This window comes from Neoarius graeffei, chromosome 15 (genome assembly GCF_027579695.1).
Source record: "Neoarius graeffei isolate fNeoGra1 chromosome 15, fNeoGra1.pri, whole genome shotgun sequence".
NCBI lineage: Eukaryota > Metazoa > Chordata > Actinopteri > Siluriformes > Ariidae > Neoarius > Neoarius graeffei.
In genome coordinates, this window is record NC_083583.1 from 2249757 (window position 1) to 2264093 (window position 14337).

Here is a 14337-nt window from a genome sequence, read left to right on the forward strand (position 1 = left end):
CGGTAGGGAGCGCGGAGCAGGTTTACTTTACAAGCAAACAAGTACATGCATTCTATTAAAGGTGCCCTTCCACCCAAAGCGTTTAATACTGGCTCTTTTTGAAATGCCATAGTTCACTCCGAGTTGCGTCTGCATGCTGCATGTGAAAATGTAATTCTACTCCCATTCCCTGTATTAGCTTATGAAAGAAAATAGTCAGAAAAACGAGCGGATCTGAAAAAGCCATACGATCTTACGTCACTTCGTAAATTAGTATTCATGGCCTCGCCCACCTTGGCTTGCGACCGCCCACGGGAAGGAAGTTCGGATTTAAGCGCGAGGAGAAAGAGCAGAGCCCATCTTGTCACTCAGTGCGTTTACATGCACATAGAGAAAATCGAATTTCTGCCGTTGCTCGACTGAAATCGAAGTTCTAAATGCCATGGAAACACCTTAGCTCGGCTGAAATTGAACCGAACTTGATTTCTCATAATCGAGCTACACGACCTAGATTATGCGATTTTTGCCGAGCTACTTAGTGCATGTAAACCGTGTTGAGCTACTTACTTCAGCAATGCCCCTTCCGGGAGTGACGAGACCACAAGCGGGAAACACAACAGCCTCGGTCGGAGAAAAAAAAAAAAAAAACAGCCTCAGTCGGCATGACACTTCACCTTAGCCGCCACTTTATTAGGAACACTTGTGTCTGGGCATGTACGCACCCAGGGGTGCCGCTGGGGGGGGGGAAGTTAGGACGATTCTAAGGGCCTGGCACTGACAGGGGGGCCTGTGAGGGATATTATATATTATATTATAATATATTATATATAATATATTATATATTATATTATATATTGTAATATAATATATTATATTATTGCCTTGTGTAAGTTTTTGAAATAAAATATTTCATTTTATCTGTTAAAATATGCAAATTATACATGGTTATGATTTGCTATAACATTTTTCTTGAATTATTTATGATAGTCATTTCACCCCTCCACCCTTTTTACTAATGGTACAGTGTGATTGTGGGCGGGGACAGTGAAATGTGTAGCTCCGTGTGTGCGCAGCGCCGCTATTAGCGCAGTTTAGAGCAGCTGGCAGTTTTTCTATGTGCGCTGCAGAGGTGTACATTCTAGAAGTTGCTAAGCAGGAGCAGGTGTGATGAATTATGAAGTCTGGATATCACACTGTGTGAAAAAAAATCACCTTTTTTCATAGGTATCTTTATTGTATAATTAATTCTAGGTGTTTTGCCATTGTTCATGTGTGGATTTGTTGATATTAAGTATTTAACTTTAATATTTTGCACATTAGGTGTAGTGTAGTGGTTGTAGTGGATGGTGTAGTGGTTAGCGCTGTCACCTCACAGCAAGAAGGTCCTGGGTTCAAGCCCCGTGGCCGGCGAGGGCCTTTCTGTGCGGAGTTTGCATGTTCTCCCCGTGTCCGCGTGGGTTTCCTCCGGGTGCTCCGGTTTCCCCCACAGTCCAAAGACATGCAGGTTAGGTTAACTGGTGACTCTAAATTGAGCGTAGGTGTGAATGTGAGTGTGAATGGTTGTCTGTGTCTATGTGTCAGCCCTGTGATGACCTGGCGACTTGTCCAGGGTGAACCCCGCCTTTCGCCCGTAGTCAGCTGGGATAGGCTCCAGCTCGCCCGCGACCCTGTAGAACAGGATAAAGCGGCTACAGATAATGAGATGAGATGAGATTTTGCACATTAGCTGTGGTCAGAGATATCATTGCTATTGTTCATGTGTGGATTTATTGATACTGTTGCTAAGTATTTAACTTGAATATTTGAACATTTGCTGTGTTTTCTAATAAATGTGTGATGCCTAAAAGAAACCAAACACACTTGGTGGATTTCTTGCAGTGCACTCTGTAATTGTATCAAAAAACTAGTGTAGTTATTCATCAAGGCATACATTTGATCACATACAATAAGTCAATAAATGGAGGAAACGAAGGAATAAATTTTGTAATCCTGATTATTGATGTTTGCTGGAGGGCTCTGGAGTCTCCATAATGTGCATACAGAATGTTATAAATCCATACTGATCCAGTGATGCATGCAATTTCTCTCAACACAAACATTTAGATTGAATGAACTCCATAGGCTACTGAGTGGCCTAATAATAGTTGCTCATAAAAGAAAAAAAAAAATATATATATATCTTCCATATATATCATTTTTAAGGCAACAGTCTATTCAGTCTAATTAGTTGGTAAGTCATTAGCATGTTAGCAGGCTAACAGTTAATATGTTCACCATTACAGATCAACTTCAACTTAGTGGCCATTTTATTAGGAACACTTCTGTTCGTACAAACACTCTTCTTGTGAACATGGAACTGATAACTTTGTTTATACGCTTGAATAGGTCTTCTTCATGACGACAACCGGGAGTGTACCAACACGATGGGGCGTGTAGCACCACCTGTGGCTCGGGTGCACAATGCACCTCACACAATAGCTCGATTTCCTTGCGTGCATGTAGGATTGAATTTCTCTGGCACCCTGCTGGGACCCTCAGCTCGATTACCGACAGCAGCTCGATTTGGATGTGCATGTAAACGTACTGAGTAGCTCATGTAGAGGACCTGACAGCAAGCTGAAAACATGTCTGGACAAGTTTGTGCCCGTGTTATTTGTGGCAGTCACACATCAACGTTGCATGTTTGGGGAGGCTGGGAGTTCCCCTGTGCGAGTTACGAGCGTTCAAAGCCGGGCTGGAGCCGCCGACAGAAACGAAACCTAAGCGGAGCAACGTTGCAAGATAGAAGAGGTGACCACAGTGACTTTTCAAACTTCGGTGCCTTCAGTAGTGGTTTTGCTTCGAGGTTGTTTTTAATCCCTGGATCTGTACTAACCACCAGCTCACAAGCTGTAAGTAAAACATGAACTTTTTGTTCGAAGGTTTTTGTTACAAAACAGCATGTTCATATTCTCCACGTTAGCGTGCATGACATGGTCACAAGCTCGGCAGGGATGAGAGTTTTCCGCTTTTTCTGAGTAAAAAACGACCTTTCTTTAATCCGTTGAGAATTTTTAACCCCGCCGACAGTAGTCGGAGGGGTTATTATTTTCACCTGCGTCAGTCTGTGTGTGTGTGTGTGTGTATCTGTCTGTCTGTCTGTCTGTGTGTCTGCAAGATATCTCAAGAACCAATGGATCGATTTGGACCAAATTTTGTACATGTGTTGCCAATCACCCAGGAAGGAAACCATTAAATTTTGGAGGTCAAAGGTCAAGGTCATGGCAGAACTTCGAAATTTTCGCCCAATGTATTTTAATAGGGAAAAGGCGGGGTTTGCACTCGTTAGAGTGTCCCTGTCTAGTTTTTTTTTTATTAATTTCGGGGGGTTGGGGTGTGTTCCTTCATGCTGTTCAAACTTTATTAACTCCAGCGATGTTTACACATTATTTGTAAGTCGCCATCTTTAGTCTCGTTTAATCTCGTTGAATGTGATGTAAAATTTGTGTTATCTGCATTGTTATTGGTCAAAACATCGATGTCGAGACCATAATAGCCAATCAAAACAGTTTTTACAAAGACACCCACATCCGCTTGTTCTGACCCACTGGAGGTAGAGTCACAGTGCTGTTAGCCAATCAGAGGTAACACGTTTACATGTCATGAATATTAATGAGTAAGAGCTGAAATCCTGTCGTTCTCCCGCCACCCACTCCTCCACCAAACTAGAACAGCCTGAAACAGGAGAACCACAGCATGTTTTTCACCAAAACCGGCTCACAGGGCATTCATTCATACTAGAGACCACCGCACAATTAATGAAAAAACGATGCAAGGGGACCTTTAAACAACTGACTTTCTGGAAGCTGGTGGAATGTGTGTGCTGAGGTTGAGGCTGAGTACACAGACCTCACTAACAGACAACTTTCATTGTGTTTCATACAACACTGAAGCCCAGTGAGAGGATCAGTGACTGCACTTACCATCCTAATGAAGTCTGTGATGATGATGATGATGATGGATTTGCAAACCCTCCAAATTTTCTAACAGGAATGAGGAGGACTGAGAGTAAAGCCATATTAAAGTGAATACCGGCATGATACAGTGCCACGATATGGATTTTAACATCCTGTAGGTATTGCGACAATATGAATTTAATTAATATAAAGCTGAAATAATTAGATGAAACCTAGAAACACTTACATGTAGTTTAAAACTGGAGTGTTTGCAGTGTTGACAAGAGAATTATTACTGCTGGACAAAGCACATCCAATGAGGAGTTAATGATGCTGTCTATAACCCATGTTAGTGCTGTAGTGGACCGTTTTCACACTTCCAGGGAAGCAAAAGCAGGTTAAATGTCTGGCTGAAGTCTCATAAGTTTAGGTAACTTTTTAGGTTTGCAAAATTAAAATCCACTTCTTCAATTTATTTGTGCAGCGCTTTCAACAACAGACACTGTTACAAAGCAGCTTGACAGAAAAATATTAATTTTAAACATAGGACCTAATAAACTTATCACTAATTATCCACTAATGGTGATGGTGTTGAGGAAAAACTCCCTCAGACGACACAAGGAAGGAAGAAACCTTGAGAGGAACCTGACTCTAAAAGGATTGACTCCATCCTCATCTGGGTGATAACAGATGCGAGTGATTTATAAATCACGCTTTCTATAACGGTGTCCTGTAGAGTCACAAAGCACAACTGTGTAACCAGGAAATTCATTATAGTTTAACAGGAAGTCTGTTCTATAAGTCTAACAGAAATCCAGTATGTATGGTGGACTTAAAGTTTGGTTGATCAACTAGACAGCAGGAAATTATTCACTGTATTTGCCCTGGAAAGACTCTGGAACTGCCACAACCCTGATAAAGTGCTGATGGAGAGGAGTAAAGGAATGAAATACTCAAGGCCACCAGCATTTCTCCCACCAGCTGAGAGGGAAAACACACACCACACAACAAAGTGCCAAGAATTTCCAAGGCTCGGTACTAAAGGTTAGGCAGAAATGCCACTTGGAAATAAATAAATAAATAAAATATTTATTTAACCTATTTACGGAATGAGTCTCCAGTGTTGGTGCTTTATAACAGTCAGAGGTGAAGGTGTAACTTGTGTGTATTTAAAAAAAAAAGCTGCATTTAATTTTTTTAGTTTTATTAACTTGAAGAGAGAGAATAAAGAGAGGCTGGTGAGGGAATGACTGTTTATAGCTGCTATAACATCAGTATAGCAGCTATAATTGTACACTTCAGGTATGTGTTAGCACACACTGGCCTCTCTTGGTTGGGTTTTGACATTCTTTGTTGGTTCCGTTTAGCTGCTAGTGCCAGTTCTGGGAACCCACAGTCCTGTCAGTCAAACCTGCTGCCTTGTTGTTGTTGTTGCGCATTAGTGAGATGCGTGATGTTGCAGTGTTTAATGACTGATTATGCCAGGATCCTGTTCATGGACTTCAGTTCGGCATTCAACACCATTGTTCCAGACATCCTCCACACCAAGCTCACCCAGCTCACTGTGCCCTCCTCCACCTGTCAGTGGATTACAAACTTCCTGACTGACAGGAAGCAGCAAGTGAGGATGGGGAGCATCATATCCAGCACTCGGACTATCAGCACTGGTGCCCCCAAGGGTGTGTGCACTCCCCACTGCTCTTCTCCCTTTATACCAGCGACTGCACCTCAAGAGACCTGTCTGTTAAATTTCTGAAATTTGCAGATGATACAACGGTCATCGGCTTCATCCGAGACGGTGATGAGTCTGCATACAGACGGGAGGTTGAACAGCTGGTCTGGTGGTGCGGTCAGAACAATCTGGAACTGAACACGCTCAAAACTATGGAGATGACAGTGGACTTTAGGAGGAGCCCCCCCACCCTGCCGCCCATCACCATCACCAACAACACTGTGACTGCTGTTGAAACCTTCAGGTTTCTGGGCTCCACAATCTCCTGGGACCTGAAGTGGGAGACCAACACCATCACTATCATCAAAAAGGCCCAGCAGAGGTTGTACTTTCTGCACCAGCTCAGGAAGCTCAACCTGCCTAAGGAGCTGCTGACACAATTCTACTCTGCCATCATTCAGTCTGTTCTTTGCTCTTCCATCACTGTTTGGTTTGGATCAGTCACCAAACAGGAGAAGAACAGACTGCAACGGACAATAAGGTCTGCAGAGAAAATTATTGGTGTCAGCCTGCCCGCCATCCAAGACCTGTACCTGTCCAGAGTCAGGAAACGGGCAGGTAACATCTCTGCGGACCCATCACACCCTGTTCACAAACTGTTTAAACTTCTCCCCTCAGGGAGGCGATATAGATCACTGTATGCAAAAACAACCAGACACAAGGATAGTTTTTCCCCTCAGGCTGTCTCTGTGATGAACAGCTAAAATCCAGATTCATATATCAGTAATATCACTTGTAAAATATCTGCACACTCATACCGTCATTCTGTGCACACTGTATACTTTTATATTTATCTATTTCATATTTGACCTACCTGGATTACTTTGCACTATGCACCTATTGCACCATTTTTTGCTGTTGTTGTTTGTTTTGTGTATACGCTTTTTATCTGTTTTGTACTATGAGAGCTAAGTGAACCGGAGTCAAATTCCTCGTGTGTGTCCACATACCTGGCAATAAAAGTGATTCTGATTCTGATGTGCATGGTAGTGTGTGTGCGTGCATAAACATTACCCACAAAAAGGGAAGTGGTGATTTTATGTGAAGAAGCCATGGCCTAATGGTTAGAGAAGCAGTTTTGGGACCAAAAGGTTGCTGGTTTGATTCCCTGCATCAGCAGGAATGGTTGAAGTGCCCTAGAACAAGGCCTCTGACCTCCAAGTGATCCCCAGGCTGCTCTGGGTGTGTTGCATGTTTCTCTGGATAAGAGCATCTGCTAAAATGCCATTAATGCAGCTGGGGAGAGTACCCACCCTCTGGAAGACATCATATATCATTCCAGTTCCCAAAAAGAATCGGCCCAGCGAGCTGAACAACTTCCGACCAGTGACACTCACTTCACATCTGATGAAGACGTTGGAGCGGCTCTTCCTCAGCCTCCTCAGACCCCAGGTACAACATGCCCAGGACTGTCTGCAGTTTGCGTACCGGGCAGGTGTTGGTGTGGAAGATGCCATCCTCTACCTGCTACACCAAGCCCACCCGCATCTGGATAAGGGAAATGGCACAGTGAGGATCCTCTTCTTGGACTTTTCGAGTGCCTTCAACACCATCCAGCCCCTATTGCTTCAGGACAAACTGAACAGGATGCGAGTGGACCCCTGCCTGGTCACCTGGATCTCCAGCTACCTCACTGACAGGCTGCAGTACGTCAGGCTGAAGGACATCACGTCTGACACTGATTAGCAGCACCGGAGCACCCCAGGGCACGGTGCTGGCCCCTCTTCTCTTCACCCTGTACACCGCGGACTTCTGCTACAACTCGGAGCTGTGTCACATTCAGAAGTTTGCCGATGACACAGCCATCATTGGATGTATCAATGACGACAGAGAGGAGGAGTATAGGAGCCTGGTGAGGGACTTTGCTGTGTGGTGCAACAGAAACCATCTGCAGCTCAACACCTTGAAGACCAAGGAGCTGGTCATTGACTTTTTGGGAGGTCCAGACCAAGGTCACGACCAGTTCTGATCGAGGGAGTTGAGGTGGAGGCTGTGGATTCCTACAAGTACCTCGGGCTGTGGCTGGACAGCAAGCTGGACTGGACTTGCAACACCAATCACTTATACAGGAAGGGACAGAGCAGGCTGTACTTTCTTAGGAGGCTGCGGTCCTTTAACATCTGCAGGAAACTCCTGTGGATGTTCTATCAGTCTGTGGTCGCCAGTGTCCTGCTTTACACCGTGGTGTGCTGGGGGGGGGCAGCACATCCAAGAAGGACACATCCAGGCTGGACAAACTGATCAGGCGGGCCGGCTCTGTGGTCGGCATGAAGCTGGACTCTCTCTGGTGACGGTGGCAGAGGACTATGGACAAACTATTGAACCTCATGGACAATGCCAGTCACCCTCTGCACACCGTCATCAGCAACCAGAGGAGCCTGTTCAGTGACAGAATGCTCCTTCCCAAGTGCAGGACGAACAGACTCAAAAACTCCTTTGTCCCTCACACCATCAGACTGTACAACTCCTCTCGGGGGGGGAGGAGGGGGAACAGGAGGACAGAGGACGGGAAGGAGCCGTAGCCTAGCCTAACAATAAGCAATACCGGACAATGTGCAATATAATGTGCAATATAATGTGCAATATCTCCTGCTGCCCCCCCTTTCCCCTCTCTCTCCCCCTTCCTCTCTTCCCCATATCTTATTCTTTTTATATTTGTATATGTAAATACTTAATTTATCTAGAAGTTTTTCTCCATTTCTTTTCTCTGTTTATCTTTAATGATGCTGCTGGAATCTTAAAGGAATACTCCGGAGTGAAATGCTTTCTAGGTCTATTTTCGCATTATTGGGTGGTAAATACAACTCAACCTATGCACTCCCAATAATGCGAAAATAGACCTAGAAAGCATTTCACTCTGGAGTATTCCTTTAATTTCCCTGAGGGAACCCGCCCAAAGGGATCAATAAAGTTTTATCTAATCTAAATATGTACATGTGTATAAATTAAAGACTTCAAAATTCAGAAATGTTTGTTGATGCTCTATAAAATAAATTAAACAAAACTTCTCTCTCAGGTGCACTTTATGAACGTGAACAAGAATAAAATCAGGAAATCAGTTTACTGCAGTATTCGGCATCATAGGGATGAATGCTGAATTCTTTGAGTCATTTGTATTTATTTACATAAAATATAATTTCAGTTCCACACACACCAAGTCCTCTCTGAAGAGTGTATGATAGAACCACATGTTCCCACTGGAATAAAAAAATCTGGAAATATAAAATCCTGTGGCTCAGATTCATGGTCACGATATTACAAAGGAAAATAGAGGGGAAAAAATAAAAACAATAGTTAAGGAGTCGAATGAAGTTGCACCTCGTCTACCAAAGAAATCCAGAAGTAGTGTAAACCTCATGGTCTGTTTCTCTAAATCCACACAGAATGCATGACTTCATAAAATAAAATTCCCAAAGTAAAGCAAAGCGCACTGCAAGAAATCATCTCAACTGACAGATTGTACTCCTCAGTACAGACAGATTGAGATATTATTCCTTATTAAACAGCTATTATTAAATCAAATATAAAATTATTCAGCCTATTTCTCTAGAAATAAATTTAACTAAATGAATGATAAATGAATCTTAGTTTATTATAAAAGGAAATTATATTAGGAGTTCAACTACAAGATATTTTTACTTACCAAGACACATGTTTTGCAGTGTAGAAGCTGTAAAAATCAAAAACATCTCAAATAAAAGTAGTGAATAAATAACTCACTTTTTATACAATCATAAAGAACTGATCAAGTCCATTAGGACGTCCACCACATGGCCTGATGAATATCTTTGAGGAAGACGATCAGAAATCCACCAGCGTCCGTCCTCCAGAAAGCCCTTCACACTCCTCACCCAGAGGACGACACACTCGTGGTCACATGACTGAGCTTCATCTGACTGGAGGTGTCCAGCATACAACCCCAATTCCAAAAAAGTTGGGACAAAGTACAAATTGTAAATAAAAGCGGAATGCAATAATTTACAAATCTCAAAAACTGATATTGTATTCACAATAGAACATAGACAACATATCAAATGTCGAAAGTGAGACATTTTGAAATTTCATGCCAAATATTGGCTCATTTGAAATTTCATGACAGCAACACATCTCAAAAAAGTTGGGAGAGGGGCAATAAGAGGCTGGAAAAGTTAAAGGTACAAAAAAGGAACAGCTGGAGGACCAAATTGCAACTCATTAGGTCAATTGGCAATAGATCATTAACATGACTGGGTATAAAAAGAGCATCTTGGAGTGGCAGCGGCTCTCAGAAGTAAAGATGGGAAGAAGATCACCAATCCCCCTAATTCTGCGCCAACAAATAGTGGAGCAATATCAGAAAGGAGTTCGACAGTGTAAAATTGCAAAGAGTTTGAACATATCATCATCTACAGTGCATAATATCATCAAAAGATTCAGAGAATCTGGAAGAATCTCTGTGCGTAAGGGTCAAGGCCGGAAAACCATACTGGGTGCCCGTGATCTTCGGGCCCTTAGACGGCACTGCATCACATACAGGCATGCTTCTGTATTGGAAATCACAAAATGGGCTCAGGAATATTTCCAGAGAACATTATCTGTGAACACAATTCACCGTGCCATCCGCCGTCGCCAGCTAAAACTCTATAGTTCAAAGAAGAAGCCGTATCTAAACATGATCCAGAAGCGCAGACGTCTTCTCTGGGCCAAGGCTCATTTAAAATGGACTGTGGCAAAGTGGAAAACTGTTCTGTGGTCAGATGAATCAAAATTTGAAGTTCTTTATAGAAATCAGGGACGCCGTGTCATTCGGACTAAAGAGGAGGACGACCCAAGTCAGGGTGTCTACAGGTTTGTCCAAGTTAAATTTAAGACTTTTTAAGACTTTTTAAGACCATGTTCCAAAAAAAATTAAGACCAAATCTAAAGTCATGCAAAAACGTACTTTTGAAAAAAAAAACTATATAATTTAATGTAACTTATTGTTCTTGTAAACATTCACCAGAAAACACTATTCTAGTAGAAGTACTTCATTTCTTTTCCTTGACAGGCGTTCACACACTCAGAACACAATATAAGGATAAACTTGTAACTATGTGACAATCAGAATGCAGTCACAATGTTTGAATCCAAGGCCATCCTTAAAAAAAAATCCGTTTCCTGTCCACCGGGTGAGCAAAAAAATTTTCAGTTGGGAGGGAGGGATTTTTTTTTTAATGGATGGATAAGAAAATCGCAATGCTGTTTGCTTTTTCTTTCAGTACTTTTTTATTACAAAAGCAGACACATTTAATAAAATGACAGTTTAATCAACTGAAACTTGTACAAAAGCTTTAAGTTAGCATTTTAAATGCTGACTGCAACATTAGCAAAACTTTTACAAAGGTACTTAAAATGTCCGACACACAGACTTTTTGTAGTTCTAAATCGAGCGTTAGGCCTGGTTCGGATGAAATTACACTATTAAAATGATCACTGAATGATTTGTTTTTCTGAATCTTTACTATTTTGTTGTTTGCTAGAATACCATTTTGCGATTTCACACTTAAGCAAATGTTTGAAAACTCCGGATCTCCTTCCTTCATGGTGGCTGCCATTTTTTTGTGCCGCACGGCGCATGCGCAGAGCTGATTCGACAGGGCTTTCCACAAGCGCCGGCTGCCGCCATACAGCCGACTACACAATTAAGTCCAGCCGGCTACTTTAATGACTATTATTTTTGTAGCCCACAGGCTCTAAATATTAATTTTCGATTTTAATAAAATTAAATGTTTATCTAACGGACTGACAATAATGTCAAACTGAACCGCACTCATTTAAGTTGTGATTCGCGCTGTTTGTACCGATAATAACCACAAATTCCCCGCCGACTTCGTTGATCAAGGGAGAGTAACTCATCCGCAGCCCCGACATGCGGTGTGCGCGCGCACTCGGCGGAGGCAGTAGTGTGTCGGGGCCGGCGGAGGCAACATCGGAGGGAACAGAAGCAGAGATGACGCTTATTTTGTCTCCGGTAAACCAGTCTTCTCTCGTTCAATTACGTGCTGGCATCAGAAGACACCGTTGGTTGTAAATGAAACCAAACTGAGTGGTTGGAGTGTATTTGCATACACAAATGGAGAAATGTTGGCTGAGTGTGTAATTGTGTCGCCCCACTGCAGACCGTTGTCGTTGTTAATTCATAGCATGCTCAGTTGCGTGAATGTGTCATGCACTGAAAATAAGAGATTTACAAGCCAGGAACGCCTCATGATGCAATACGCAAGAAAAGAAAGAAGATTTACTGCCATTTTACTTTGTATTTGAGTAAAGTGAATAAATAAATGGTCTGTGGAAAATACATTTAATCCTGGGAACTGCGTGCACAGGAGTTTATTATTAGTGATGCAGTGCTATGCATTGGAATCTACTGACTCCCATATAGGGAGCAAAGCACAGCAAACTCTTGTTCTTCCGTTTTTCATCTTCCGTACAAATTTTGATTTCAAATAACCCAATAACCGTACATCGCACACAGACAAACATCAAAACGTGCGGCTCGATCTGACTTGCTATGCTATTACTTTGTTCAGCATTGTACGATTTTTTTCGCGACATAGTCGCGAAAAAAATCACACAAAATTTCGCATTCATTTTCTGTGGAATTGAAAAAAATCGCACATTTTCAATGTTTTTCAAACATCCGCTGCTCTGGCATGCTTTCACCTAGAGACATGATTCAAACTTTGAAACGTAGAGAAACTTCCCCTGTGTGGATCTGGCATTCAACTTTTTTGCTAGGGTCTATACTGTTTGATCAGTCACAGATCAAACACCATGAGCAAATCTGGAGAAATTCAGACTTTATAATGGGTGTCTATGGTGTTACACACCAGTGGAGCTCAGGAATTTAGAGTGTAGGCAGCTTGAAAAAAAAGCTCTAACTTTCTCATTTAAACTGTGTTTTCAGCCACAATTTTCACTCTACACACATAATTTTCTCAAAAGTTGTAGTCACACTTGTCCTGATTCACACAATGTGTCTCCCTGAGCGATAGGATTTACAGTTTTTGAATGAGAAGCCTGAAAGTAAGGAGAGGACAGGCGCACTGCCCCATAGACTGGCATTGCTTTTACTACAAAATCAGAAATGTCACTTGTTTTTAACTCGCTCTAGTGGCCACATTTTTTACACTAGGGACAAAAAAACTGACATTAATGTGTTGATGATGCGTACCCGTAAATTCATTCCCCCTTCAGGTCTACTGTCCATCAATTGCACGTGCTCGCACAAGAATATTAACATCTCATTCTGTGTTTTCTGGAATCGGGAAAAATTCATAAGAGTCTTGTAGCGCTCAATGTGAAAGAATTTTGTGAATAGCTCCTTCCGTTTCCGTGTAAATCCCCGTTGTTTGAGGAGAGGGAACTCTGAGAAAAAGCACTCTTTGCTTGTCATATTGTGTCTCTTCCCTGCACCTGAGCACCGTTACCAAGGCGACGAGCTGCACTCAGGGAGCAGAGAGGGGCGGGGCTGCTCTCTCACACACACACACACACACACACACACACACACACACACACACACACAGGAGGGAGGGGCTGCTCTCTCTCTCTCTCTCTCTCTCTCTCTCTCAAACGATAGGACTTACACAACAGATCAGGCACTGAGTGGTTGTCAAGCACACGCGTGTCTAGCAACCGGTGGATTCGGAGCCTGCGCGGTATAACTGTGAGCATCAAAAACGATTAAACTTTTTCCCCATCCAAAGTGTACCACATTTTAACGATATGACTGAGTAAAATCTCCATAAATTTAAGATTGAAAATTTAAGACCACGGGGTTTGAAATTTAAGACACTTTAAGACTTTTTAATGGCCTTATTTTAGGAAAATTAAATTTAAGACTTTTTAAGACTTTTTAAGGACCCGCGGCCACCCTGCAAGTTGTTATCAGCGCTCAGTTCAGAAGCCTGCATCTCTGATGGTATGGGGTTGCATTAGTGCGTGTGGCATGGGCAGCTTACACATCTGGAAAGACACCATCAATGCTGAAAGGTATATCCAGGTTCTAGAGCAACATACGCTCCCATCCAGACGACGTCTCTTTCAGGGAAGACCTTGCATTTTCCAACATGACAATGCCAAACCACATACTGCATCAATTACAGCATCATGGCTGCGTAGAAGAAGGGTCCGGGTACTGAACTGGCCAGCCTGCAGTCCAGATCTTTCACCCATAGAAAACATTTGGCGCATCATAAAACGGAAGATATGACAAAAAAGACCTAAGACAGTTGAGCAACTAGAATCCTACATTAGACAAGAATGGGTTAACATTCCTCTCCCTAAACTTGAGCAACTTGTCTCCTCAGTCCCCAGACGTTTACAGACTGTTGTAAAGAGAAAAGGGGATGTCTCACAGTGGGAAACATGGCCTTTTCCCAACTTTTTTGAGATGTGTTGTTGTCATGAAATTTAAAATCACCTAATTTTTCTCTTTAAATGATACATTTTCTCAGTTTAAACATTTGATATGTCATCTATGTTCTATTCTGAATAAAATATGGAATTTTGAAACTTCCACATCATTGCATTCCATTTTTATTTACAACTTGAACTTTGTCCCAACTTTTTTATAATCAGGGTTGTAGTTAGTGTGTATGCTCACTCGCACACACGTGAGATCTGGTGGCTCATGAGGCTGATGAAGCAGTTCTTTTAGACGTGATGGAG